Consider the following 6513-nt stretch of genomic DNA (forward strand, 5'->3'; position numbering starts at 1 on the left):
AGGATGAATGATAAAATTTATGTGGGGATGATAGAAGGCGACAATAAATACCTAAAAATTAAGGCATGGCTTTGAATAATAAAAATTGATATAAAGTTAATTGGAGTTGATGAATGTATAATTCATGATAAAAAAAATGAATTGAGAGAGCGAATATACATAGTGGATTTCTATTGATGTTCAAATAAATTAATGTAGTCGACCATAAAGGTTTTGATGATGTTGATGACGAATAATAATATAAATAAATACAACAGTATAACTAATACATTCTCGACTAGTTTATAATACATCTTAAATTCCAATTTTCATATATATTATTTTTTATTTTATTTTATCGACAATTATTACTATGTGAATGTGAGTTTCTTAAGGATAACCTAGAAAGAGTATATTTTTTAAATGAAATTATTCATATTCTTTGTATCACTACGTTCAATCATTATTATTCAATTCCATGCGAGGATTTTAATTGATGGGTAACTTATTTAAAATGTTCTATTGAAATCACTCCTTTGTTGTTATAAAATTAATTTGATTTCATCGTGAGGATTGAACCTTTGTGATAATTTTTTTTTATTTAATTATGAGGATTGGATTGTGATGATATAGAATCAAAAAGAAGCACCCGTGCGTTGGGTCAAGAGATTTTCGTGGCACCATAAATTTCAAGGGAAAAAAATACCAACAATGGAAAACAAGAAATAAGGTTTTAAAAAAATTTAGACGTATTTTTTTAAAAAGGAACAAAAAGTTAAATCCGATTTTTGCAAAATATATATCATTTTATTATTATATGAAAATAAGAATTATCATATAAAGGTATAATGTAAGGGTGTAAAATAAGAGTTGTTTTTTAATTGTTTGGATTAATGAGATAACAAATTAGATCTATTGCTTTGGGTCTCACATGTTTCAAATAAACGATGTAAATAAAGACAATTATTTTACCCACTTACATTGATTATTATGTGAGAATTCCTCTATATAAAAAAAATGAAATGCATGATAAGGGCTGCAGTTCAAAATGGCTTGAATTGCTGCAATTCTTCTTAAAATTACATAAAAACAAGGTATAAAATCTGCTATTGAGTATTTTGGATGCTAATAATGTTACAATATGAATTGAGTAGATGAATTCAAATAGTGTATTTTACTCACAATATGAATTAATTAGATGAACTCAAATGATGTATTTCACTTGCGTGTAAAATATAATTTAAAATGATATACTAATTTCAAATAATGTTTATTTATTGAGTATTCCATTTTTCATGCAATAATAACAATAATAATAATTATTATTATTATTATTTTTTTAAAACAAGGGTTTAAGAGGGATACAATTCGAAATCACAATCTAATAGGTGGATGATCCCTTATATAAGGTGATTTTCGTTTAATTAATGACTTACTTACAACGGTAATAATTATTAACACAACATATATGACCATCTTTAGACATGAAAAGCTTGAGATAGCTCAAGGAGATAAGAGAGAACAGAGCCTGATAAATTCCACTATTCTCATTAAACGAAAAACGAACTATTACAGAGCATTATATGCCTAGAAAGAAAAGATCCAAGCCAATAGAATAATACAAAAGAAATCTATACACGTAAAGTAAAAGACAAGCTATACGCTGCCTATACAAAGACTTTTCCTCCTAAACATCAATTACACAGAACCTATACAACAACTATACAGAACCTATACAACAGCTACTTGTAACACCCCCCTCAAGGTGAACAGTGTGCATTGAACACATTCAGCTTGGGAAGGAGTCGATGAAGATGGGTGACAGTAACTGGTTTGGTAAGAAAATCACTTGGTTAATCAGGAGAAGAAATGTGGAAGAGTTTCACAAGGCCTTGTTGAACTTTCTCCCGCACAAAATGACAATCTAATTCGATGTGTTTGGTGCGCTCGTGGAAGACCGGGTTGGTAGCAATATGAATGGCCGTTTGACTATCACAATATAAAGAGATGGGCTGAGAAAGATGAACATTCAAATCGCGCATAAGAGCAGAAAGCCAGACTAATTCACTACATGTGTTGGCCATGGCACGGTATTCCGCCTTAGCGGAAGATCTAGAAATAGTAGGTTGTTTCTTAGATTTCCAGGAAATAAGACAACCTCCAAGCATAATGCAGAATCCACTGACTGACCGACGCGTATCAGGACAAGAAGCCCAATCTGAGTCGCAATAGGCTCGAAGCTGCGTAGAAGGATCAGTAGTGGTCCAATCTGAATCACAATAGGCACGAAGGTGAGTGGAGAGATCAGTTGGAAAGTAAAGACCTTGACCCGGTGAACCTTTCAAATATCTTAGAATACGAAATACTGCATGAAGATGTTGATCCGTGGGAGTTTGTAGGAATTGGCTGAGAGTCTGCACAGCGTAACTAATGTCCGGACGTGTCAAGGTTAGATACATGAGGCGACCAATGAGACGACGATATAAAGAAGAATCAGTAAGTGTGGTTCCAGAATCTCCAGAAAGATGTACATTCAACTCAGTGGGGGATTCAAGAGGACGGGCATCAATGAAACTTGAATCTTGTAGTAAATCAAGCGTATATTTTCGTTGAGTAATCGACAAACCTGTTTTGGATCGACTGAATTCCAGGCCTAAAAAATATTTGGGGGTTCCCAAATCTTTGAGCTTGAAGCAGGAGTGAAGATATTGCTTGATGGATTGTATCAAAACTTCACTTGTTCCACCAATGAGCATATCATCAACGTAAAGTAATAGAGCCACAAAATCAGCTCCTTTCTTCAACGTGAACAATGAGTAATCACTCTTAGATTGGTGGAAGCCATAGGATATGAGAACGGAACAAAATTTTGCATTCCATTGGCATGATGCTTGTTTGAGCCCATAGATAGATTTCTTTAACCTACAAACAAGTGTGGTATTTGGGGTCCGATATCCAGGAGGCTGCTGCATATAGACTTCTTCATTCAAGTCACCATTGAGAAAAGCGTTGTGCACATCCAATTGATGTAAGGACCACTTGTTCATTGAAGCTAAGGCAAGAAAAACTCTCACAGTGACAATCTTGACAACTAGAGAGAATGTTTCTGTGTAATCAAAACCAGGTTTCTGGCGAAAACCTTGAGCTACCAAACGTGCCTTGTGTCGTTCAATGGAGCCATCCGGGTTGTGTTTGATTTTATATACCCACTTGGATCCAATTGCACGACGACCAGAAGGTAGTGGAGTCAATTCCCAGGTATCATTAGCTTCCAAAGCATGAATTTCAGTATCCATGGCAGAACGCCAAGTGGAGTGTTGAACTGCCTCAGCAAAATCAGTGGGTGCACGAATGGCAGAAATGGAACACAGAAAAGAAGTATGAGCAGATGAAAAATTTGTGTAATGTAAATACTTACTTATGGGAAAAGACGTTGATAACTCAGCCACAGTGGGAATCTTGGAAGGAGACATGCATAAAATATTGTTGCAGTGATAGTCTTTAAGGTACCCAGGTGGTTGAGTGACATGAGAAGATTTTCGAATGAGTGGTGATGAAACATCAGATGAGGAAGCTAATGGTGAGGATGAAGCTGGAGTAGAAGGTGGAGATATAATGGAAGCAGAAGGAATATTGGGTGATGAAGATGCGAGGGAAGGAACAACCGATGGCTGACATGACTCAGGTGACAAGGAAACAAAAGTTGAGTCCAGGTCTGAAGGTATGTAAGGTGTGGTGGACTCTAAGGGTACATGATTTGAGGAAGTGGTAAGATGGAAGGGAAAGGTGGTTTCATGAAACACAACGTCACGAGAGACAAAAATATCATGGGTTTCTATATCAAACAATCTATATCCTTTAGTCCCAAATGGGTATCCTAAAAAGACACACGCACGGCCCCGTGGATGAAACTTGGAACGTGTATGTGGTATGACTGCTGCATAGCAGAGGCAACCAAAAACACGGAGAGCATGAAAATTGGGAGGCCGTTTGAACAAGATTTGAAAAGGACTATGTTTGTCCAATTTTCTAGAGAGCATACGATTGATAAGATGCACAGCGGTGAGAATACAAAAAGTCCAGAAGTTGTCCGGAAGATTTGCATGGCATTTGAGGGCACGAGCAGTGTTCAAAAGGTGTTGATGTTTGCGTTCAACTACCCCATTTTGTTGGGGTGTGTAGGTACATGTCCTTTGATGAACAATTCCCTGAGAAGAATAAAATTCTGGCATCTGAAATTCAAGACCATTATCCGAGCGAAGGATTTTAATTTTGGTGTGAAAATGAGTAGCAACATAATGGCAGAATTTTTGAATGTATGATCTAGCTTCGGACTTAGTATGCATCAAGTAGACCCAAGTAGTTCTACTGAAATCATCAATAATGGTAAGGAAAAATTTATAGCCATCAACAGAAAGTATAGAGTGTGGACCCCAAATGTCTACATGAATTAATTCAAAAGGAACAAAAGTTTCAGTAACACTAGTCTTGAAAGGTTGGCGCTTCATCTTGGCAAGAGGACATATTGATCAAAAACCAAAAGGTTCAGACAAGGGTTTTGGCAACAAGGTGCTGGCTGATAGAGAAGGATGTCCCATTCGATGGTGCCACAACATAGATTTTTCAGAGACAGTGGAAGGAGTCAAAACAGAGTTAACCAAGACTGAAGATGTTCGCAAGGGATACAATCCTTTAAGCATGTTCCCCATTCCAATCCTCTTCGAGGTGACTGAGTCCTGCAACACACAAGAGGAAGAGTTAAAAGTGATGGAACAATTTCGGGATGCAGTGAGCTTACTAACTGAGATCAAATTTAGCTTAAAAGTGGGCACGCACAATACTTGATGCAAGACAACATCATCAGGTAAGCATACTTTACCTATATGAGAAACTATGTGTTGCTCTCCATTAGGGAGAGTAACAAAACAATCACGCAATGATTGTGCCACAGTTAGGAGTTTCACTGAACATACAATGTGGTCACTGGAACCACTATCTACTAACCAAGAAAAAGTGTCCAGTGTAGGAGAATGATAGAGTAGAGACGTGGAAGACAAATTTTTACCTGTGGCAACGGTAACACATGCCACAATAAGATTACTAGTGAACTTACTACCTGAGAGATTGGGTGAAGAAGAACAAACACTTCCACTTTGCTGAGATTGTCCAACATTCTGTGACGTGGCAGAGTTTAATTTGAGGAATTGCATCAACTGATTGCATAAGTCAGGGGACATTTGTAAAGTGCTGGATGACGAGTCCGTCGAGTCCAGAGTAGCAGAGTGATTTGCATAGTGTCCCTTGTCATGACGAGGTCCTGTGCCATTTCTTGAGGACCGCTTGGGTTGTCCTGGTGGATACCCATGAAGTTTGAAACATTTGTCTATGGTGTGTCCCTGCTTATGACAATAGTTGCAATTAAGATTGTCTCGTCGTCCTTGATACCCAGGACTGCCCATCTTTCCTGTATCAGTCTTGACTGCCATAGCAGATGCTTGTTCAATCAATGGTTGTGCTGGGTGTGTCAAAGAGAGTTGACGTTCTTCATGTAAGACAATGACCAAAGCCTTAGTCCAGATCGGCAAGGGATCCATGGATAAAATCTGGCTTCGAACAGTAGAAAAACAGTCATTTAAACCCATTAGGAACAGCCTAGTCGCTTCCATTTGTTGATATCGCTCAAGAGCAACCTGTGTGCCACAGCTACAGTCTGGAATAACGTTGTAATAAACAAGTTCATTCCAAAATCCCTTTTGCTTGGTGTAATATTCAGTCACATTCATAGTTCCCTGTCGAGTATTTCCCATGGATTGACGAAGCTCATACACCCGAGTATCATTAGATGAAGCATACCTGAGCTTCAACTCAAGCCGTAAGTCTCGAGCATTAATAGAACTTGACAAACTAGCAGCAATAGTTGGTGAGATGCAGTTCAAGATCCATGTAACCAGCAAGCTGTTGCATCTTTTCCAAGCACCATAACGTGAGTTTGTGGGTTCCATTGCTGGGTATGAACCATCTAGCAAGCCCTGCTTGTTGCGGGCCTCAAGAGCCGTAAATATTGTACGGCTCCAAACACGGTAGTTCTCTTCGCCTGTGAGGGCACCAGAGATTAGCTTGTGGACAACATAATCTGCTTTGGTGAGATTCAAAGGATCATCATGAATGTTGGAGGATGTAGAAAACAGGACCGGAGAAAGTTCTGATTTTGGAGTACCAATATTGGTATCTGCAAGATCTCCAACAATGGAGGAACCAGTAGCAGGACTGGTAGTCATAGTGTTTGTATAGAAGATGGTGTTTGAGTTTGTAAAAGAAAAATTAACTTGTTGGCTCCGATACCATGAAAAGCTTGAGATAGCTCAAGGAGATAAGAGAGAACAGAGCTTGATAAATTCCACTATTCTCATTAAACAAAAAACGAACTCTTACAGAGCATTATATGCCTAGAAAGAAAAGATCCAAACCAATAGAATAATACAAAAGAAATCTATACACGTAAAGTAAAAGACAAGCTATACGCTGCCTATACAA

Source organism: Tripterygium wilfordii, chromosome 4 (genome assembly GCF_013401445.1).
Source record: "Tripterygium wilfordii isolate XIE 37 chromosome 4, ASM1340144v1, whole genome shotgun sequence".
Classification (NCBI taxonomy): domain Eukaryota; kingdom Viridiplantae; phylum Streptophyta; class Magnoliopsida; order Celastrales; family Celastraceae; genus Tripterygium; species Tripterygium wilfordii.